At 44.8% G+C, this 24,528-nt stretch overlaps 1 long non-coding RNA gene across 1 annotated transcript; it reads right to left on the reverse strand.

Annotated features, from left to right (window-relative positions):
• Positions 1-13,975: 13,975 nt before the first annotated feature.
• LOC135904329 (uncharacterized) lies at positions 13,976-22,875 on the reverse strand. The gene is made up of 3 exons (XR_010565098.2): positions 22,563-22,875; positions 21,373-21,485; positions 13,976-14,142 (listed from the first exon to the last, which is right to left on the reverse strand). It is a non-coding gene; the product is annotated as an uncharacterized lncRNA (long non-coding RNA).
• Positions 22,876-24,528: the final 1,653 nt, after the last annotated feature.

The following is a 24,528-nucleotide window of genomic DNA, read 5'->3' on the forward strand; positions in this document are numbered from 1 at the left end:
TACTACTTTATTAATATAGATAAAACAATTTTTCTCTTTAGTGTCCCTTTAAAGCCTAATAATAATAATAATATGTGGGGTTTTACGTGCCAAAACCACTTTCTGATTATGAGGCACGCCGTAGTGGGGGACTCCGGAAATTTTGACCACCTGGGGTTCTTTAACGTGCACCTAAATCTAAGTACACGGGTGTTTTCGCATTTCGCCCCCATCGAAATGCGGCCGCCGTGGCCGGGATTCGATCCCGCGACCTCGTGCTCAGCAGCCTAACACCATAGCCACTGAGCCCTTTAAAGCCTACACTTCGTCACAGGTCAAGAACGCAGTAGCAGCCACTTGCATATAAGTTGCTGACACCATTTGCCATACTACTGCACTCCATGAAAATAGTGCACCTAACTGAATTCTGTGCGCACGATAAAAATCAGCATGGAAAACAAATGCAACACCAAGAGAAGGTAACCGCATGAGCATTCTTCAAGCTGAAGCTTAATAGAATAACACACAAAAGGAAAACACTAGCTGAACGTATGTGGCATCAAGTCAGATTATGGAAGAAATAAGCAAGCAGCTGCATCCTACGATCAACAAGCAGATAGAATGTTAACAGGCCCCTTTGCATAAGGAAAGCTTCTACAAGTTCACTTTGGGAAGACTGCCAACTGTGTAAATGAGCATCTAAGTCAGCACAATAAATTAAAGGGAATGTCTACCTCGCTGCTCTCGGCACATAGTAACAGTTATAGTTGTAAGCCTTTGTTCAAGTGAACTGAAATTAGAAAGAACCATGAAGATGAAAATCTGCAGGAACTCATTTTTCATATTTATACAAGGCAGCACAATAATTGGGCACCTAAACCTTCTCTTTGCTAGATAGTGAGATGCAGCTGCTAGTTAATTTAGTTCCATGATGTAACTTAATGGCATGCACATTGAAGTGTGTTTGCCTTTTGTGTGTTCCTATAATTAAACTTCACTTGTTAGAAAGCACACTTCCCGTGCCATTCTCATTGTGTTGCCATTATTTTTCATGCTAATTTTAAGTATACATCCACTCCAACTAGCGCAATTTTCTACCTCATTGCAATCTTGTATAGTGTACCTAGTTGTAACATCCCTGTTCAGCATAGTGTTACAAACAGTCACTACACAGAGCTTGTGACACAACAGCACTTGAGTAAGGTGAACATGGTCATGGGCAAAGCAGAGAGGAGGTGAATCAGGGGCACCATTCACAAAAACTTTCACTAGAATTGTTCACAAGAGGAAACTCAAACGAACTGCCAAAAACACTGATGAACAAATAGCTTTGCGAGTTCAGCCCCACATAAAGTGATTCACAAGTGCATAATCATATGTTCCCCTCCAAAGCATTTGCCATTGTATTCTTGACCTGTCGCTGGCGATAGTGCTCCAGCAGAACCACACCAGCAGTGCAATAAGTACAAGTGATTACATTTTCGTGCTGTGATAGTGCAATAAGAAGTTTTAAATGTAGCTTGTATTTGTTTCTTTACTATACCTCAAAGGCACAACATGGGCATTACATGAGGGTTGGGCATATAGATAGTGTTTGAATATGTTGATTAGTTTATAACAAATAAGTGGTAAAAAGCGAATTGAAATAGTTGTCAGTTGCAGTTGCGATAAAAATGGACAGATCATTTCAATCGTGCTATATGGATGAAGGAGTGCTGAAATGTAACTGTGTGAGCACGTGGTGGGCAAACTGAATTTGCATGTATGGGATGCCATGGCCATAAAAGATGAGTGTGCTATTTCATGGCAGGGTATTATGGAACCTGTGGAAAAGACAAAAGTGGGCGATTTTATGTTGGGAGGTGAGGTGCAGTTGTCAGCAGAGACTGTGTTCATCCAAGGAATTGATGGGATGTTAGTCCCTGAATAACACAATGAGGGCTTTTTCATGGAATGTAGAAAGCTGTAGAAGGGCATCATGGAGTAATAGCACGAAGGAAGTGTTAGCAGACCGACTGCATTTCCAAGGGAAGCAATATATTCACTAGTGTGAGATTTAGATTACATTTTGAAGCAATAAGAACTCCCCGACCCCTACAATTACTAGGCCCGTCTTTGTGAAACATGTCAGAATTGATAAAATAGGCTGATAGAGAGAAAGAGAGAGAAGAATACTTGATTAGAGAAAAAGTGGAAAAGTTGGCCAAACGAACATGTCCCTGGCTTGCTACTCCACACCGAGGTAAAGAGCAAGGGTAAAAAGATTCCCGAAGTATCAATGGTCTGGTTGTGCCAGGTTCCAACTAGCACACTTTGTAATTAAAAATTACAACACACAAAGATTGTAAATATTATTTCAGCTCGCAGATATCATCAATGTGCATAAACCTCATGATCTTCAATTATTTCCTTGAATTTCTTATGTACCACACAAAGATTGTAAATATTATTTCAGCTCGCAGATATCATCGAAGTGCATAAACCTCATGATCTTCAATTATTTCCTTGAATTTCTTATGTTTAACCTAGCCCGTTCTTGGGCCACTGGGTACGTGCCACCGTGACACATGGGCCTTTCTATACTAGTAAAAGCCTTGTTCGTTAGCTGGGTTTTATCGTTAGACTTTGTATAACTTAGTGCCCTGTACGATGAGCCAAACAAGAACGAGGTGAAAGCAGGAATCAACGTTTCGACAAGTGGACTTGAAGAGGACAAGTCTACTTGTCGAAATGTTGGCTCTTGCTTTCACCTTGTTCTCATTTTGCTCAGCGTCTTGAATTTCCATCTTCGCCTTCCCCATGTTTTAGTGTCCTGTAATCATTTTTCTTTTAATTCCATTTGTGTTTGCACGAGCTTTGTTTACATATAGATATTTTTCTGTTATTGTTTGTTAAGTGTTATATAAGGATGTGTCCTTCCTTTTGTAACTGTTTTCTTTACTTTCCGCTCACCTAATACTCCAACCTTGCAGCCTTTGAGGTATACAAAGAATAAATAAATAAATGCACAAGCATGTGTCATTCCTTTCTCTGCACACATCTCGCACCATACTGCCTTTAACAAACATCACTGTGTTGAAGTCTCGCACACATCTCGCACCATACTGCCTTCAACAAACATCACCGTGTTGAAGTCTCGAAGTGCGCATCCACATTAACTGCTATTTGCATTTTTGTATAGCATGTGAACAGCGTAGTGCATAAACAAACATTGCATGTTATTAAGGTTGTGACCTATGCTATGCATAAACAAACCTTGCATAATATTCCTCATTGGATTGTCGAAAATAAGGGCAACTGTAAATATTGCAGTTACTTGACCAGCATTTACACTTGACAAAAACTTCATTTCGCATAGATTCCAGCATGTCTGCTGAATCTGCAGTTTTTTGGATAATTGATGTGGTCATTACTGTGTGGCCGCATCTTGTAGATTTGAACACAAAGTTCAATAAATTGCTCTGTAGCAAGATATTTACAAAAATGCGTACATCACTGCAATGACAGCACCTGAACTTGATAAAAACACACGCACTATAGGATGTGGACAAACTAAGAACGGACATGCTAAGAACTAAGAACAAGCCGAGGACAAACTCCAGAACGTTTGCATCCCGATACTTATAAAAGTCAACATTTTCATTTTGTGGCTGTCAATGAGAGGGTGAAAGAAAACTTAATTGTGTTCGTGGAACAAAAACCCATTGATCAGCTTCCATTGATCAGCTTGCGAAATGAATAATTATAGCTAACTTTGACATTGAAGCAGCCTTTCGAGAGCAAGAAAAGGAATGAGCACTGCGCAGCTTTGAGCATTAAATTGGAGGCAATTCAAGCAGGTGTACAATTCTGCAAATAGAATATGTTTAGAAATACCAGATATACGAATGAACATTGAGGCTTCCCTTTGTACATCCTTTGAGTGATGAAGTTTGAAATGACTTCCATTACCATGTCATAACAATGTTGATCTAACACCGGTTAAATACATGACTAGCTTAAGAAATCTGGATGATTGCTATAAATTACAGTGAAGGCACTATAACAGCTAATAACATTAATAATAATATTATTATCACAAAACAGGCTAACCGTGAGAAGCGCGCGAGGCTTAGCAGAAAGGTGAAAAACCACGTTCCTGCATTATGCACAGCACCTATTGATATTGTCTTCTCAGAGGTTCACAGTATACTAACAGTACGAGCCGCAGGACAACAAAGCGAACGACAGGCGTGTCTTTCAGAATGCTACGATGCCACGTACAGGTTTCTACACAAGTGACGGTAGCTGCTCATTCCACGTTCAGCAATCGCACACAGATCATTTGCAGCTTCGTTCAGGGGTAGGCGTGGGCTTTCGGGTTGGTGCAAGAATATGGCTCGGAGCAGGAGCCACATAATTTCTCCAGAAGATGACGCTGAGCACGTGTAGCGCGAGGGTCTCGTTGAGCTGACACGACGACTTCGCTGCAGCCGAATTCAGAATACTGCATATGCGGTGAGGGTAGCTATATGAACTTGTTGACAGGTCATCTTATAAGTAGACAAAACGTAGACAGAACGGCACAGACGTAGAAGGCACGAGATAACACGCAGCACTGAACCACTGAACTAGCTGCGCACAGCTGTTGTTTAAAGGTCTCCGTGCATCGCACTGAGATGCCGCAACCGCCGTCGCGCACTCCGAAACAAATGTTAACTTCAACACGTTTTTAAATTACAAAACAAGCATATTATTTGCTCCTAATAAAGAAAAGTCAACAATATTATAAGTTAAACGTTTTATTCATTACAATAAAATAATTGTGCAACGTGTGCCATGAAACCTGGCAGTAAACAACCCTGGGAATCGCACCAGTCGCATTGTTAAAATCGCAATCATGTGAAATGGGCCCTCTAAAAATCGCTCTGCGACGCGTGCGACAGCACCGATTTTCGTCGTTCCAGTCGCAGCATGTGAAACAGGCATTAAACTTCGTAAAGTAGTGACACTCTCCTCCTCCGCCTTCACTCCTCCTCGTTTCTCCTCTCTTTCACGCTCCCTCCTCGACCGTGGCGCCGCTACGATGCTCGAGCGCAGCAGGCGACCTTTCGCAGTAAATGCAAGCATAGCAAGGCAGTGCTCTTCAGGCGTTTACGTTGGCTTTCCAGCTCCGCGTAACTTCGTGGACAGCATAGAATTTTGAGTCAGATGGTTATACAAATTCAGTAACGGCAGCTTTTGTTTCATTTTTTGATAACCATTTCTTGAAAAACTATCTGAAGGGGTGTTAACGCTGTGAGTTGACGACTGCGGATGTATCGCGTGCCCTACAATTAGTTACGCAACATTTGTCAAGGGCGTGTCGCAAGAGCTTCTTGCGAATGGTTGTAGATAACACGTTTACGATCGAATGACATCTTGACTTCCAGCAACATCTCAGCCTAAAGAATCCGCGCCGCCCTTACCGTGTGAATTCGCGGCGCGTATCAGCTATGACGTACAAAGGCTGACGGAGATCACTGCTCTGAAGGTTCGAAAGTATATTACAAGCTACAGTGCCGCCAACGTGCGTGCTTGTCAATCTAAGCGCGCGCAAAGGCTCAGAGGTGGGCGCTGGTGCTATTATGTTTCTCGTGTCTCAACGCCGACAGAAATACCGCGTGCCGATCATCGAGTCGGGACTGTGCGTACACAAGAAAATAAAATGAGTTTTTTAGCATTTGTGCGCGAAGCGGGAGCGCGATAACAATGCTTGACTCAATCTCGAACAAGACCACTGTGGGCTTCAGTAAGTTTTTCAGGTTAATGACTTATCACGAATAACACTTCATCGTGCGTTGGTTCGACCGTTTACTAAGTGACGTACTTGTCGCGAACCTAGTTGCACTGAGGTGCATGCATTGAGGGCGATTGCACTCCCTCCGAAGTAACATTTGCGAGACATGACTTTATTAGTGAAGTCATGATCGCGAGAAGAATCCCCCCGCCATGACGCGGCCGAAATTGCGGCAAGTGAAATCATGTTTTATCTATAGGTCAAGATGACATGAAACGGCATTCGAGTTGCAAGGCAACCGCTTATTTTCAGCATAGATGCATTACAGATTTGCCTTTGCAGTCACAAGTCCGTGTACACCATTTATTGTCTCATTGCGTTAATAAACGCGCCAGCCTAAGAGTCCTACAGCAAGCGCGTCTCAATTAGGCATAGTGACTGTAGAAACTAACAGTTGAATGAACGAGCAAGCGAACGACTATACGAGCGCGCGAACTAAACGAACGAGCAAACGAACGACTAAACGAGCTTGCGAACCACAACCTACTGCAAAGGGCGACCTGCGCGTGCGGCGCTGCGCCAGCGCCGCTGATTTGCTTTTGCTTGCGTGGTTTTTTTTTTAGTATCTAAACCGCTGCCGCGAACAGTGGCGCTGCTGCTCACCCCCACCTTACCCCCACCTATCCCAACCCCGTGGCCGGCCGCAAGCCGCACGCACGGGCAGCAAGCGTTTTCAGCGAGAGCACAGAAGCACGCAAACGCACGCACGCGAAACAGTCGATTAGCTGAGTGCTTGGTGATCTGTTGGTGTCGCTAGATCTTGATTACCAGATTCTATTTCAGTGACACTGTGATTCTCAGCCCCGTGGGCGCCGGCTTTCGCGTTTGCGGCTTCTTCATGCGCGATTGTGGAAGTCAAGCGGCCGAGCATGAAGAGGAATTTCATTTCATCAGTTCCCCGTGACCGATATTAGGAACCAATGGTTTAAACCTGAACAACAACAACAAAAAAATTGGCCGGGGCTTAGCTAAGGTTAAGCCTGGATATCTCGAAGCGAAAAGGTTCGGTGATGCTTATGGTTTAGCTTATCATGCTCTATGATTTAACCTATGGATATGCTTACGATTTAACTTATGAATATGCTTTGGTAAGCGTATGGTTATGCTATACGTGTGCCTTGTGTAGTTATGCAAATTGCTTATCAATGATATATACCATAAGCTATGCGGGATTATTCAACTTCTTTATTCATCATTGTTGGGCACATTGTCTTGCGATTTCTGTACAGCCATAAACACAGCTCTCTGTATCGGTAGTATCACTCTCTTCTCCTTCCATGTTGAATGCGCACGCCTGTTCTCTGGCAAGCGGTTATATAGTCAGCCTCCCCGATAAACACGCGCTTGCGGCGAACGTCCAACGACGACGCATAGCGCTTGGCCGTGGCCACCTGGCCGACTCCGAACACCCTTACGGAGCCAATTCCGACATACGCCGGCTCGCGCGAAGCGCGCTGTTGGCTAGCCTAGTGAAGCTTTTCGTTTCAAAAGCCCAACTCCAGAAAAGTGCTTAAAGTGCAGTGACTATCTGAGTGATGGCACAATAAAGCGCCCTTGGAATTTTTTAGGCTAGACTTTCGTTATCATTTTGGTAAAGCGGCGTAAATAAATACGTCAATAACAGCACATATTTAAGATTGTGGCATAGATTGCAATTAAAACCACTCACGTTCTGCCACGCTCTCAACGGCACGTCACTTCAGTGAACGTGCCGAATGCAGCAAAGGAACGCGTGGGCCCTGCAAAGCGGTACGTACTTGAAGCTAAACATTTCGACAGAATTGCCTGTCTGGTTGGGAAATTGATTAGGACTTGAGACTGACTCCAACCAAATAACTGAATTTTATTAGCCCGACGTTTCGGAGCCCATAGGGCTCCTTCTTCAGGGGGTTGTTCTTCGGGGGGTGGCGGTGTGCCGCTTTTAAAGCGTCTTTTTTTGAAGAAAGGAGGGGGTAGCACGGGAGGTGGGGAGACACTTCACAGACTGAAAGGTGGGGGGAAACAAAAGGAAAGGGGGGGGGGCGTTCTTGACGGCTTCCATGGTGCTGGGATGACCGGAGCTGGGGGGAGTGCTCGCGAGGGTGCCCTTGATGGGAGGCGCGGGGGGGGGAGGTTACAGTGTCGCGCCGACGTTCTTGTGTTGGTGAAACAAGCGGGAGTCTACCTGGCTGTGCGTCCTTTTCTTCTTTTTGTCATGTCGCCAAGGCCATGGACATACACGGAGGGTAGGGTGCCCTTCACGCGGTTTATGTTATTACCCGTATTCTGAATGTGCCATGACTCCAGTAGTAGTCTCTTTCGCCAGTTCGTTTCTGTTTGAAGGATTTCAGTTTCCTGGAAAGAAATTTCGTGGTCGGCGTCTTCAGAGTGTTCAGCGACGGCGCTGCGAATACGGTTGAATGTTCTGACGTCGTTCTCGTGTTGTCCAATCCTTTCTTTTAGATTTTTGGTTTCCCCGATGTACGACGCCGGACAGTCGGCACAACTGATTTTGTAGACGACGCCTTGAGCTTTTTCTTTAGGTGGACGATCTTTTGGTTTAGGGAGGAGGATATTGAAAGTGTTTATTGGTTTGTGCGCTACTTTGAGGCCTTCTTTATTTAATATTCGGCTGGGCGCTTCGCTGATACCTCTGACGTACGGTATGGACACTTGCTTCTGGGCTTGGGGAGAAGTCAATGGCTGAAGGTCCCGCATTTTGCTTCTTTTTTGTTGTCTGGTTGTTTTTCGAATGAAGTCATCTGTGTAGCCATCCCTCTTAAGTTCGTTGAGAACCGTTCTCTTTTCTTTCTTTATATCCGATTCCGATGAGGAATGAGTTTCGGCTCGTTTGAATAAAGAATTTACAACAGACGCCTTGTGGTTTGCCGGATCGGAAATGAAGATAGCGGCCTGTGTGGGTTGGTTTTTGGTAGACTGAAAATTTTAGAATGCCGTCTTTTCGTGTAACTTGTACGTCTAAGAATGGGAGTGATCCGTTCTGTTCGCGCTCATACGTGAACTGTATATCCGGCTCTACGGAGTTTAAGTGTTTCTGCAAGTTTTCGACCATAGTCAAGTTAGCCATGGCAACGGAAATTGAGGCCCCCATAGGAGTTCCTTTAACCTGTTTGTAGTAGCTGCCTCGGAAGGTGAAGTAGGTATTGGACAGACACAGTTCGAGAAGGCGGCAGATCTCGTCTACACTCAAAGGGGTTTTCTAAGTGAGCATATCGTCACGTTCCAGGGCATCCCTAGTTGCGGAAACAGCCAACTTAATGGGTACTCTTGTGAACAGAGAGATTACATCAAAAGAGACCAGACATTCATCATCTTCGATACGTACTGTTGATGCGAGTTTGATGAAATTCTCGGAGTCGCGCAGGTGGGATGCTGTCATTCCGGTGAGTGGTGATATAATCTGATGCAAGTAAGTGGATAGTGATCGTAGTGGAGAACACGAAAAGCCTACGATTGGTCGTAAGGGGATTCCCGGTTTATTAAGTTTTGGCAAGCCGTAGAAAGCTGGGGCAGATCCGTTCCTACACATTAATTTTAGGTAGATATTTCGAGAATTTGAATGTCTGCGGAATATTTCAATCAGCGTCTTGTTCAGCACAGACTGGGTTCTCGTAGTGGGGTCCTTCTTTAGTCTCTCGTAATCTTGGCTGTCAAGTAGGGCGGACGCCTTATCCTCGTAGTCCTTTATGTTCAAAACAACGGTTGAGTTCCCCTTGTCCGCCGGTAGGATCACAATGCTTTTATCTTCTTTCAGCGTTCTCACTGCTCTTATTTCGTCGGAAGTTAAGTTGCGTTCTCTTCTGCGGTTGTTATTGGACCTTATTATGCCGATTGCTTTCAGTCTGACCTCTTCCCGCACTTTGGGGTCTAGTTGCTGGATGCCGCTCTCAAGGGCGGCGATCATCTTGGGGAAGGGGGGGGAGAGTTCTCTGTGGTAACATTGAATTTCTGACCTTTTGCCAGGATTGAAGTTTCTTCGCTTGTGAGCTTCCTGGATGATAAATTGGTTACTGTGTGCTTGTTTAACACTCCTGTTTTCTCGTTTTCGTATACTAGGGAAGAGAATTTCTTCTGCGTTTGACTGTGTTTCATTTCCTCTGAGGACGCTACGGCCTTTGCAAACGATTCAATTGATGAAAAGAGATGGGGTACCTGGTGTTCAAGCTTTCTTCTGGCGAAGAACGCGTCGACTTCTTTCTTCCGGATCACCATGTGGCACTCATGTATCCGTGCTGTCACCAATCTTTGCTGGGCCTTGTTGATGATGTCCCGGCCTTCTGGTGTGTTGATTGGTTGGCGTAGCTGGAGTCTTCGTGGCACGACGTTTTTGTCTTTGCATTTCCGGGTGAAGTCTAGGTGTGTCTTGAAGGTGGATATTCCTTTCACTGCTTTTATATAGTTCTCTGCAAGTTGCACTGCCTCTAGCCCGAAGTCTGCACGTAAAGACTTGAAGCTAAACATTTCGACAGAATTGCCTGTCTGGTTGGGAAATTGATTAGGACTTGAGACTGACTCCAACCAAATAACTGAATTTTATTAGCCCGACGTTTCGGAGCCCATTCGGCTCCTTCTTCAGGGGGTTGTTCTTCGGGGGGTGGCGGTGTGCCGCTTTTTGAAGTAGGTAAAGGCAAGGCGCAGAAGACCAGGACTTAGCAAGAAGAACACAAACGACAAGACGGGCGCGTGTCTACCTGGCTGTGCGTCGTTTTCTTCTTTTCGTCATTTCGCCAAGGCCATGGACATACACCGAAGGTAGGTTGCCCTTCACGCGGTTTATGTTATTCCCCGTATTCTGAATATGCCATGACTCCAGTAGTAGTCTCTTTCGCCAGTTCGTTTCTGTTTGAAGGATTTCAGTTTCCTGGAAAGCAATTTTGTGGTCGGCGTCTTCAGAGTGTTCAGCGACAGCACTGCGAATGCGGTTGAATGTTCTGACGTCGTTCTCGTGTTGTCTAATCCTTTCTTTTAGATTTTTGGTTTCCCCGATGTACGACGCCGGACAGTCGGCACAACTGATTTTGTAGACGACGCCTTGAGCTTTTCCTTTAGGTGGACGATCTTTTGGTTTAGGGAGGAGGATATTGAAAGTGTTTATTGGTTTGTGCGCCACTTTTAGGCCTTCTTTTTTTAATATTCGGCTGGGCGCTTCGCTGATACCTCTGACGTACGGTATGCACACTCGCTTCTGGGGTTGGGGAGAAGTCAATGGCTGAAGGTCCCGCATTTTGCTTCTTCTTTTTATGCGAAGTATATTACGAGGGCTCAACCCAGCTCCTCAGGCGCGGCGGTGTCGCCTTGAATACCACGTGACACCGTGACGTCACGACAGAGGAGAAGTGGCTTTGGCTCAGCTCTTGCAAGATGGGCTGGGTGGGAATCGTACCAGGGTCTCCGGAGTGTGAGACGGAGACGCTACCACTGAGCTACGAGTACGATGCTTCAAAGCGGTACAAAAGCGCCTCTAGTGAATGCGGTGTTGCCTTAGAAACGAGCTGATTCTAAGGCTCAGGCGTGCGTCGCTTGCTCAGGCGCACATTTCGTTGCCGTCCCGAACGCTGCGTTGCTCGACGCTCACCGCGTCCAATGCGGGGCGTCCAAGGCGAAGCAGAGTAACGCATGAGTTGTTTCTTCGTCTAGCCGAACCAAATATAGCCAAGCAACAGCAGTTCACCAAGCTAAACAGTGGTTCAACAACTAAAATAAAGGCTAGTATGCTTCGCATCCTGGGCTTAACCTTACCTAAGCCACAGCCATTTTTTGTTGTCTGGTTGTTTTTCGAATGAAGTCATCTGTGTAGCCATTCCTGTTATGTTCGTTGAGAACCGTTCTCTTTTCTTTCTTTAGATACGATTCCGATGAGGAATGAGTTTCGGCTCGTTTGAATAAAGAATTTACAACAGACGCCTTGTGGTTTGCCGGATGGTCGGATTGGAAGTGAAGATGGGCTCCGAAACGTCGGGCTAATAAAATTCAGTTATTTGGTTGGAGTCAGTCTCAAGCCCTAAAGCGGCACGTAGTGCGTTGATTGCGTCCGGCTCGGGACTAGCGAAACCTACGGGCGAATGAAGTGCGTGTGCGCTCAGGCCTCCGCTAGCGCGGAAAGTGCGCACCAGACCATATTGGCTCCACAGTACTAACCAACATTTTAGCAGACAATGAGGGGAAAAAAGAAAGCTCTAAGGGATTACACTATTTCAATCCTAGCAGCCGTGCGGCCGCGCCTTCAAAGTGGTTTCAAATTTCATTGCACTGCACAGCGAAGATACCAAATATCTGGGGCATGTATCGCATGTGTCGACGCGCATTTTTCTAGCCGCGCCCTGTCAATAATGTGAAATGCCGAGTTAACTGCAGCTCCTCTGCGAATTTTTACCGTCAACGCCGTACTCCTGAAGGCAGGGCTGGAGCGTTTCGGACGTTGCTGTGAGGGTGAGCACTGGCGGCCTCTATCGGCACGCTTGGTCCCTACTCAATGATCACGTGGTATTTCTTTGGCCGCGCGCTGCCGTCGCTTTTTATACAGTAGGTCGTAGTGCGAACGAATGAGCAAACGACTAAGCACAAACGACGACTAAACCAGCCAGGGAACGGACGAGCGACCGCACGTTTTCTTTGCGAGTGCTCCACCGCAGCATCTTAAGCTTCGCACACTTTAAAGCTCACGCGGATTAACACATACGCCTCAACTACCTATGATGCTGTCGCTCGGCGACGAACGCACCGCGTAACACGGTTTCAGGAGAGCATGCACGCTTTTCATCGGTGCCTCTGTATCGCAAATCCACCGGGCGACCGCCTACGATGAACACTAACAAATGAGGCAAACCAAGCTATTCCATCAAAACAAGGCTAGTAAGTAACCACAAAAGGCAGAGAGTTGCTCTCCTGTGGCGTTTTAATGATCGAGACTGAAATTTTGTCAAAATGACTGCGCTGAATCTTAAAATTTCGTAATCATGTTATCGCACGCAACCTCGCGTGCCCGCGAACTCAAGCCGGTTGGCGTACAAAACGATTAAGCGCACCAAATACGACTAACACGACCACGTAGTGCGTATATAAACAAAGCAGACGTTGCGTAAAAATCGTGTTAAAGCGTGCGTTCAAATCACAACATGCACAGTGAACTGTGCAATATCTACTACGTTATTGCCGGCTGCACAATACGCAAGCCTGGCACATACTATACTCTGAGAGACTCAAAACGTACCTCGCATAGTCGCGCGGAGGAAGTTGGCCGGAAGTTCTCGCTCCCGATTCGGTGAAGCCATGTCTTTCTTTTTAACCAGTCACGCACCGGACGGTATCGCGAATAGATTCTTGCCTTTGCTAAAACTGTAGTGGCATCCGAACGCGCAGCAGGTCATGATCACAGAAAATGACATGAAGCTACGTCGCACTTGCCACGGAACATCCTTCAAGGCGTTCACAAGATCAAGACAACACAGAATAGGAATGGAAGGAATGGCGCCAACAAGCGCCGCTTCTCGAGCAAAAATGGCTCTGAAGCGTGACTGTAAACAAACGTAGCCGGCGCCAGGGGCCACGTGATGCCATTAGGCCAATAGCGGCGCGGCGTCGGCTTCGGCCAGAGCGCTCGAGGAGGCGGCATTCTTCAAAGCGTGGCACTAATTTACGAAGATTACACTGTAAAATAATTTACACCCCTAAGGGTTTTTTTCGGTGTCTATAACTAACCCCCTAGCACCCTTGAAAAAGCTGGGTTTTATAGGGAATTACACCCTTATGATGGTTATTCTATATTCCAATAACACCCTATCCCTTCAGGGTGTTTTGAACAACATATTACCCTTCGACCCATGGGGTGTAAGGGTGTGATCAGGAATATATTACCCCTTCACCTATCGGGTGTAATGAGCAATATAATAGCCCTTGAAGTACGGCATGTGGAAGCGGGTACATATACACTTCATTGTTTGTTTCTAAGTCTACAGTTAGGCTAGCACACAGAAATGTTATGTATGGTGTGCATACAATAGGTAATGTGTTTACAAACGCACTGCATAGCAACTTCGAGAGAAAACACATTATCACTTGTGAGTGTTCTGCGTGAAATGGTCCCATTTATCACAGATACAGAGTGACTGCATGGAGGGTCATTTATTCTAGCCTCCTGTACAATATTTTGAGCTTGGACTATGCCTTGTGGTTACAAGTCTTGCGGCCGTTCTACATTGAAGAACAGTCTCATTCAAACCAAAGTTCCAGGGCACAGGCGAGGATGATGATGCCTTTTTGTAGCTCCATTCCAATGTCCTAAGGCGAGCCATCATAGATGAAGCCATTTCTTCATTGATCACTGTAGCCATCTGCTTCTTTTCTACCTGCAAAATGATTTGTTGCAATTTAATGTCAGGAAAAGTACACGAAACATGACTAGCAGCGCTTCCCTGCATCATTCACTTTAATATTTCAAGATCACATGAAGAGCAGGTTAAAGAAAACAAGCACAGATAGTGCTTACTTCCAGGAAATCGTTATTTCGAAAGAATAAGGCATTTAATCTGCCACATCATGAATGTAGGAGAGACAGGCTACACAACTATATGAGGGCAATTCAGAAATATCAACATTCATGGCCATTTGACTGCAGTTTACAGGAATGCCTGTGTTGACGTCAGCACTGTGCAGAGGTGGGCAAGGACTGTGAAAGACCAAAATCCTACCACATCAAATCTCCCGGATCAGCACCGAAATGGATGGCCCACAATGGCTTCTGATGAGGGTCATGAACATCAGCAGATGAGTTGACTCGGTGCAATCGCAGGATCAAGCAACACCAGATTGCAACACTCGCCATTTCCATTGCCTCAGTGAACCACATCATTAAAGACCTGCGTTACAAGAAGACTTGCGCTCGTTGGGTGTCACGGTAACTGACGACTGACATGAAAAAGTCGAAGCATAGCCAACAAGTTCAATTCTTGTAACCCAGGAGGTTTTTAATTATGTGGTTCACTGAACCAATGGAAATAGCGAGTGTTGCTGCAATCTGGTGTTGCTTGATCCTACGATTGACCCGATTCAACTCGTCTGCCTGATGTTGATGATCCTCATAAGAAGCCATTGTGGGCTGTCCAGTTCGGTGCTGATCCTGGACATTTGATGCGGCTAGATTTTGATGTTTCTCAGTACTTGCCCACCTACGCACAGTGCTGATTTCAACACAGGCATCCCCGTAAACTGCTTTCAGATGGCAATGAATGTTGAAGGGCGCAGAACCATCCGCAGTGAGAAATTCAATTACAGCCCACTGTTTCAACCGGACATCACCACTGGATGCAGGCACGTACCCAGGGGGGGGCCCGGGGGGGCCCGGGCCCCCCCGAAATCAAGTGGCATACACCCCCCCCCACGCCACCACTCCTCACACATTCCTAAAGCGCCGCCAGATTAATGTTGAGACTTGGCAGCTGTTCATCGGTCAGCCTTAAGCTGCCTTTTTCACTCCTTTTAGATGGCGGTAGTTATCGGCATCTCTTGTAATGTGAAGGACAGTTTTCTCATAGATTCCGCACCCGCGCGATTAACTCGAGATGCGCTCAGTTGTCACCATCTATTCAACCGTCACGCGCATAGCTGTTGCTTTTGTTAGTTCAACCTTCATTGTTTAGGCTGGTCCTGGGACCAGGAGAGGGATGCGGCTGTTACTCAGCTGGTCTGTACTCTCATGGAACGAGTTGGGGCCGGAGAAAACACCAATTGCGTTTAACTTTTCCCTTTGCTTCATTATTTCCTTGAGTTACGGCTCGCCGCGAGGCTGGCAGATGCCCGCAACCATATACACGTGATATGGGTTAGATAAGGTGGGAAATAAAATGATGTGAAAGAGCATCCATCATGAAACCCTGCAATAACCCTTAAACCCATAAGCAAGATGACTGTCGCCCGTTACCTCGTCTGTTTTTCCCTAATTGTATAGCACTTTTCGTGCAAGATTGGCAACTGGAAACAAAAATCGCAAGGAGCTGAGAAATTAAGCGATCTACTATGGGAGAGGGCCAACGCAACAACCAAAAATGGTAACCGTTGTTTATGAGAATATTTATGGATCAACATCTTTTTATTTAAAAAGGAAGTAGAGGTCACGCCGCCGGAAGTGGAGAATAATTACTTGCTTTGAATGACGATCCTACAGTTATCGGTCGAACCGCCTCACGTAGCCACTTCTCTGCTGTGCTTATGTGGGTGTTTTTCTAACCTTTCTCGGTGAGCGCAGTACGTCTAGAATCGCAGAGTCCTGCGCTCTACGCGGTTGTATGGGACTGGTGGCCGCACAGCGTTACGCAATTCGCGGAACTGTCAAAACTCACCCACAAGGCGAAAATAACTGATATTCGAAACTATAACATGTGAAAGACTGAAGAAGCCGTCAAAAAAAATGAACACAGCCTGAAATCAGCAAAAAAGAAACCTGGCATAGGACAAACCATGATGTATGCACTAAAAGATAAGAGGGATAATATCATAAGCAATCTCGAAGATACAGTAAAAGCAGCGGAAAAATTCTAAGCTGACCTGTATACAGTACCCAGAGGAGTCACGATACCTCACTTAGAAACAGTAATGAACAGGATACAGGAACTCTCCTATAACTAGCGATGAGGTCAGAAGGGCGCTGCAAGACATGAAACGATGAATAGCGGGAGGAGAAGGTGGAATAACAGGCCATTTAATCAAAGATGGAAGAGACATAATGCTTGGAAAACTGGCGGCTCTTTATACGAAGTGTATATCGACTGCAAGGGTCCCAGAAAACTGGAAGAATGCAGACATTATACTAATCCACAAAAAAGGAGGCGTTAAAGAATTGAAAAATTATAGGGCCATTAGCTTGCTCCCAGTATTATATAAGATATTTACCAAAATAATCTTCAATAGAATAAGGGCAACACTGGATTTTGTCAACTAAGGGAACAGGCTGGCTTCAGGAAGAGATACCTTACAATGGATCACATCGATGTCATCGATCAGGTTATCGCGAAATCTGCAGAGTACAATAAGCCTCTCTATGTGGCTTATATAGATTACGAAAATGCATTTGATTCAGTAGAGATACCAGCAGTCTAGAGGCACTACGTAATCAAGGACTACAGAACGCTTACGTAAAAAGCTTGAAAAATATTGCTACATGCGTGTGGTATTTGTTTGTTTGAACGAGGTGCGTGGGCGCCATCACTCCAGAAAAGAGGAGGAAGAACGAACTGGGCTCGCGCTGTGAATCTAACCGGTCAGCGCTGAAACCGTTGTTGTAAATATAATCTGTAAATAGTTTCTCGTCTTACTGGCTCGTCCTTCGCGTAAGAATATATATAGAGGTTATACAGCTACCTTAATTCTACACAAGAAAAGCAGGGAGATACCTTTAGGGAAATGGGTCAGACAGGCAGACACAATTTCTCCAAAGCTATTCACTGCGTGCTTAGAAGAATTCAAGGTATCAAACTGGGAAGGCTTAGGAGTAAAGATCGACGGCAAATATCTCAGCAACCTTCGGTTTGCCGATGACATTGTTCTATTCAACAACAACGCAGACGAGTTACAACAAATGATTGGAGACCTTAACAGAGAGAATGTAAGAGTGGGGTTGAATATTAATATGCAGAAGATGACGAAAATGATAAATAGCCGGGCAAAGGAACAAGAGATCAGGATCGCCAGTCGGCCACTAGAGACTGTGAAGGAGTACGTTTACCTAGGTCAAATAATCACAGGGAACCCTGATCATGAGAAGGAAATTCACAGAAGAATAAAAATAGGTTGGATCGCATACAGCAGACATTGCCAGCTCCTGACTGGAAGCTTACCATTATTATTGAAAAGTAAGGTGTGCAATCAGTGCATTTTGCCAGTGCTGACATATGGGGCAGAGACTTGAGAATGAGTTAAGGACCGCGCAAAGAGCGATCGAACGAAGATTGCTAGGCATAATGTTAACAAAGAGAAAGAGAGCGGTTTGGATCAGAGAGCGAACGGGTATAGACGATATTCTAATTGACATCAAGAGGACAAAATGTACTTGGGCAGGTCATGTAATGCGCCGGTTAGATAACCGTTGGACCATTAGTGTTACAGAATGGGTACCAGGAGAAGGAAAACGCAGTCGAGGACGACAGAACACTAAGTGGAGCGATGCAATGAGGAAATTCGCAATGATGATGATGACGACGACGGCGACGACGATGATGATGATGATGATCATGATGATGGAGGTGGTGGTGGGCCCCCCCCCCCCCCGAAAAAAAAATCCTGGGTACGTGCCTGACTGGATGCCATGCATTGCTCGATTACTTTGGAACGTGAAGAGATAGGAAGATGGGGCAAGTGACATTCTATAGCTTAAACATCAGTGCATTAATGATAAAGAGCCAAAATGTTTTCAGTACTACTGGTAAAGTAGTGGGTTGTGCATCAGTGCACAACCCACTTTTGTGCCTCAGTGCATAAAAGTACATTTTGTTAAAAAAGTAAGTGGAACAACAGTGCATTTTTCCGGCAAGTTTGATGGTGCATATCTCCAAACTGACGCCATTCTGGAAATCAATTCCAAGTAGATACACCTTGTAATCTCACTGGCTATGATTCGTAAATTACAATATGTGCCCCAGATATGTGGTGGCGCTGGCAAACACTCCCAGCGTTCTACTAGGAAGCATAAATACCCAAGAAAGTGATGGGGAAACGGCGCCCGCAGTAGCTTAATTGGTAAAGCATCTAACGCGTAATGCAAAGACGTGGGTTCGTTCCCCACCTGCAGCAAGCTGTTTTTTCATCCACTTTCATTTCCATTAATTTATCATTTCTTTATTTCATTTGTTAATCACAAGTAATTTACCCTAACTTGTCCTTGGTGTCAGTGTTTGCTGGCTTCTTAGGATATGATTAATAAACATTGGGTTTCTTGGTTAAGCCCCTTTCTTTTCGGTTATATTAGCTATAATGTAATTGATTCGAAAGATAATAAATTTTTTAATTAGTTTAATATGTTTCGATTTCTTGTGCTAGATATATCTGCGTGTTTGAATATTCCTGCTCAAGGACTAGAATTATGCTATATGCAACAGGACTATATTTAAAAATTCCACAAGACTGAAAATCATCACCCTGCATAAAACAGTGTGAATTTAAAAACAAGCTTCAGTGAACCTTATTGAATCAGCAAATGGCCAGTGTAACTAGTCTGATCATCCTGGAAATCTTTTGTAGCTTATAAGCATAGTGAATTTCAATTCCACATTTAGGAGTGCAAATTTTTCTAGAAGTCAGCTTTTTCTTTTTAACAGCTAGCATCCCTGCCAGTTTGCTTAAACATAATGTTGCATGACTTCAACAGTACTGCACAATCACTTTTTTCTGCTCACAGTGTCTAGTGATGTGTCTTTAGCAGCTGAGATAATTAATGTTCATGCAGATAAACATCAGAAAACATTGCAATAACTGCCAAGAAAATGCAATCATGCGTTTTGTTTACAAAAGAGCATGTGCTCTACCTTCTGCCAGGTTTGTTTTCCGTGTCAGGCTAGAACGGAACTTGCACAAGAGGCACCTTTTGCATCCATGAAGATATTTTATAAGGTTATGGTGGTGTCGAAAAATGACATCAACCAAAGCACTTTAAACTATTTTATGAAACAGGTATTTGTACAAAGATAGAAAAGGCACCAATTTTGAATTTATCACATTTGGTTTAGAGTACCATAGTATAAAAGGCTCAACTAGTACAGGTACGCAAACGGGCTAGTTGGTATTGGTCGTTGACGTTAGACAATGTGAACTCGACAAAGGATGGAGAAAGAGGAGATAGCATTTGTTCCATTTCTCGCCACTGTTGACGTCCCTTGTACAAGTCTGCGCTGTCTGTCGAACATCATGGATCAACTAGTACAGCCTGAAAAAAATATGTCATGAAAGAAAACTTGACTTTCAACCTCGACAATTCTGCCTGTTAGGTATTATGGTTTCTTTAGAACTTATTTCTTTATACAAAGTCAGAGCCATCAAGTAAAGCTTACTGAGAAAGAAATGAAGAACAACGTCAACACCTCTCAAGGCACATGCATCAAAGGAGTCAGAGCATCATACACATTACCTTTAGGTGCAAGAGTATTCTCTTTCTTAGGCAAACTGCATTTCTAGTTTCTTAAAGCCTATATATTTATTTGCCACAGCTATGGGAAAATCACAAGGTGGAAAAGATGTGTTGGGGTAATTTCAACTATTATGTACAACAGCAAAAGGTAAAGCACAGGAAGCCTCACTGCTCCTCTGTCTAAATGACATTCAGTTTCATTTGTCATGTCCACTCCTATCCTGATGGCAGCAGAAACAGGAAGACAGCAGCGTGGTTCAGAAAGTAGATGAAGGAGCTGATATCCTAGCTGACATAAAGAGTAAAAAAAGGGAGCTGGTCAGGCCATGTAGTGCAGACGTGAGACATCATTATCTAGCGTGAAAAAGACAACGGACGACAGCTAGAAGCACACAGGACAGAACTCAAGGCTTCAACTGAAATTTTGGCTACACAGAAACAGAGGATTCAGGGGATGCGACCTCAACGCATAGAAGCAACATTTATCTTTCCTTTTCGCTGCCTGACACAGGAGGTATTGGAGCCATTCGATGGGCAGGTTCATTTTGAGATACGAACACTCTTTTTTGGCGAGAGCAAGGGAAAGGGTGCTTACACACTTATCACCCGCTTTTCGATGCAAAGTGCTTCGAATATTTTCATGTCGACCTGCCTCTAGAGCCGCGTGGGCAGATGAGTGCTTTGAAACTGCTCAGTGCATGAGCACTTACAGCAATGATTGGCCAGATGGCCACCAGCCATGACAGCTGCCCTATCTTTGTTCCCCCAAGTGGTCGTTTAAACACCGACCTGTTTGGCTTGAGGACACATAGGGCAGCTTTGAGTGCCTTGGTGGCTGGTGGCCACATGGCCAATCATCGCCATACGTGCTCATGCACCGAGCAGTTTCAAAGCAATCGTGTGCTCAGGCAGCTCCAGAAGCAGGTACATAGGGAAATATACGAACCACTTTGCATCAAAAAAGTGGGGAATAGGTGTGTAAGCACCCGTCTCTGGCTCTTACCAAGAATGTTCGTAAGTGAAATTAACCTGTTCATGAATTTGTTCCGATAGCTCCTGTGTTGTTTCTGTCCGTCGACATTCTGTGCATTCCATGTTTCTGTGTAGCAAAAATTTCAGTTGAAGTCTAGACTTCTTTCTTATGTGCTTCTTAATGTTGTCTTTTTCACGCTAGTTATTGATGTCTCAAGTCTGCAATGAGCACCAACTAGCCCAAGTGCCTTCTTCAACCAGGTAATGCATAGGGCAGATAACCAGTGGCACATTCGAGTTACAGAATGGATGCCAAGAGAAGAGAAGGGTAGTCAAGGACGGTAGAGAAGTAGACTACGATGAAGTCAATAAATTTTGCAGGCTTCACTTCGAATCAGCTAGCGCAAGACAGGGGTAATTGGAGCTCACTGGGGGAGGTCTTCATCCTCCGGTGAAAAAAATATGTAGGCCAATTGTGATGAAAAAAGTATACCTGTCGGGTCAGACGTCTTCACTGTCTTTTCAGCAACGTGTAGGCACAAGACAGCCAGTCGGTTCCCATGCAATTGCTTCACGCTGACTGCAATTGCTTCATGCTGACTGCAACTGTATGGGCACAAGAAAACAACCCACCATTAATGCCATTCGAGATTGACGACTCAATAAAAGAACCTCTCAAAACTGCAAATACAATTAAGCATTTACCAGCTTAATAAATACATATATAAAGGCCAAGAATAGTTACAATAACCATACACTTTATAACTAGACATTAAAATAAGGTAGTGAAGCGTACAATAACCGTAGGACGCTAAGTGCAATTCATTTCAGAAATACTGTTGACAACTGACAGGACGCCTTAGGCAGGGTTCAGTCACACAACAAGAAAACAAATAGTAATAATAAGCACGCCTGCGTGAAACCAAGAAACGAGTACAAGGACGAGAAAAAAATTGATTAGGCTCGGTGTGCTTATTTATACAAAAAGATAAATTTATAAACAAATAGCGCAACCACGCATTCATCCGCAACAGCACGACAGCTTCTATAACAAACGAGCACAACTTAAAGCGATTGATAAGTACATAGCCGGGACGGTCGTGGTTCTTTTGTTTTGCATTAGTTCTAGTCATGAAACCACAAGCATTGCAAGCTGCCTGCGCCATTACCTACCACGGGACCTCCGACAAAAAAAAATAATAATAACAATTGAGTGAAAGTACACAAGCGACATTTAATACGGTTGTCACACTGCACACTTCTGGACGCGTTTGGCCTCGTTGCACAATCGGTGGACGGGAGCCAATCGCGGTCGAAAATTTAGATCCAGAACGCGCTCAATCGTGCTCGAAAGTGGCCGTGTGACACCGGTATAAGTCTGCGCCCATCTTTGGTAACAGAAAGAACCAATTAGTCAAACCAAAGTATTATTTCCCTGCCTGCGCCGAATACTGACGCGTAGCAGTACTTAATTCTCTACAACTCTAGTTGAGGACACGTGAACAATGAAACATTCATTTTTTTTTCTTTTTCACATTCGGTGCCCATAGGCTACGCCTGGAGTACATATACTACACTCGCATCCAACACACCTTGCGCTGTCCTTTAAATAAATTACGCGAAAATTACTACCACAATGACGTACCATAAAAAACGCGACGCTGAACTTGGCTGCGTACGTACCTTTTATATGAGCAGTTCATGCGCCTTGCAAAAGGCCCTCGGTTTGAAGGCGGAGCGCTGTCACGATCTGTACTCTGGGCACGCCGTTTCGTTTACGTAGTGGATGGACCATGTTGACGATGCATTCCGCCGAAAAACAAAACGTCCACTTTATCACTGTTCAGGCCGAATGGAAGATGTTTTCTCCTTCGCCACGAATGACGGCCGTCGTAGGCGTAGTAAACACACTGTCACAAAGAAACACCGATGTCGTAGGCCGCTGGTGCCCTTCTTTCTCACGCATAATCGCGTCGCCTTCACTCCGGACGCTCACTTCGCGTCGATGAGCACAAAAATACACGAAAATAACGAGGTGGTACAACCTAAACGCAGCAAAAAACAATCTAATTACTCACAACTTCAAGAATGTCACGGAGAACACACACATGTGCCTCCGGCGGCCCGCCGCGAGACGCAGGAAATGACGTAGCGGCGATAGCGGCGACACCCGTCGGGGGAAGTTGTTTCAATTTCGGTTTCGTTTTCAAGGCATAAAAACAAATATTCTTTCAAATTATGTGTGTGTATTACTTTCAAAGCTATTTATTTTACGCTACCTCTAAGCCATTTTCTGTGTTTACGGGTAGTTTCACTGGAAATTTATTTCCAGAAACATGGGCTGATATCAAATCAAATGGGGCAAAGGTGGGCTGGTAACTGCGTGTAAGTGAATTTATTTGTCGATGCTTTCTTTTTTGTTTGTTTGCTTGGACGTTCATTTGTAAAGAGACGTGGCCCTTCCTGATTGTATGAGATACAGAGGTACTTGCGAGTCTGTCTTTTCTTTTATGCACAGAGAAACAGAGAGAGAAAAAAAGCTTTAATTGGCATTTTCAAGAAGTTCACAATGCTCATATTTTTGAACTGGAGTGCTCACTCAAATTTTAAATAGCTTGGATTAACGGAAGATATAAAAGTACTTGCTAAATAGCTTTCTAAACGTATAGGGGACACCACGAAATTTCACATGTGCAGAATTACACGAAAACCTCAAGTTTCCAAGTACGAAAAGTCTTTCTTTGCCTGCTGTCGTGAAAGTGCAACCGAAGCGAATCCAGATCTCGGGGTTTTTTTTTTCTTTGTTTTTTATGAGCGGGTGCGCGAGTGGGGCCTATGACCGCTCAAAAGAAAGAACAAATATAACAACGATTCCCCTCTGGTGGACAGCACCGTGAGTTGTAGTTGTCATAATCTGATGTCGGTCTTTGTCTTACTGCAGTTGCTTATAATAGCAGTTTGACGGGTAATGAGGAAGATATATTCAAAATCGAGGTATTTTGTGCATGCGGTAGACAAGTCATTTTCGACCCAACTACGCTCGCCCTCAAACTACCACGAGTAGAGCAATTTAGTATTGTTCCCATTCAATAGCTGTGCCTATACCATCGCCGAACCCCTTTGCTCGGCGAGGGTGCAGCTGTGGTAAAGGCTATTGAATGACAACAACAATTTCCTGGCAAAGTGTGGGAACTGTGATGACATTTCGTCTGGGTGTTGGCTTTAAGTATTCTCTTGTCTCCCCTTAGTACCATACTGTCTCTCCTCTGCGCTGTTGCATGTGAGTACAAAAAAGTAAGTGCTGCACCTTCTGCACTACTTTTGCGGTGGGTTGGGGTGGGCAGAAGGGGGCTAACGCGTAATTAGTCTTCCAGAGGGCATTGTGTCGATGGCCAGGGTGTTTCAGTGGGCATTGTGACGGCCAAAGAGGTCCAAAGAGTATTGTAGCGATGCCCACGAAGTTCTCGCTAAAAGGACTCGCACACGCCTTCCCCGCGTCCCTCTCATGTTCATTATGCACGCTCTCAAACCACCCACCGACGTGGCAGGCAAGCCAGTGACAGCAGCAGCAGCAGAATTGGAAAAAGTGAGGGAGGAGGCATAGAAAGCTTCGCTTTAAAATCTGGCAGAGCGCCCCTGTGCACGCTGT

Source organism: Dermacentor albipictus, chromosome 2 (assembly GCF_038994185.2).
Source record: "Dermacentor albipictus isolate Rhodes 1998 colony chromosome 2, USDA_Dalb.pri_finalv2, whole genome shotgun sequence".
Classification (NCBI taxonomy): domain Eukaryota; kingdom Metazoa; phylum Arthropoda; class Arachnida; order Ixodida; family Ixodidae; genus Dermacentor; species Dermacentor albipictus.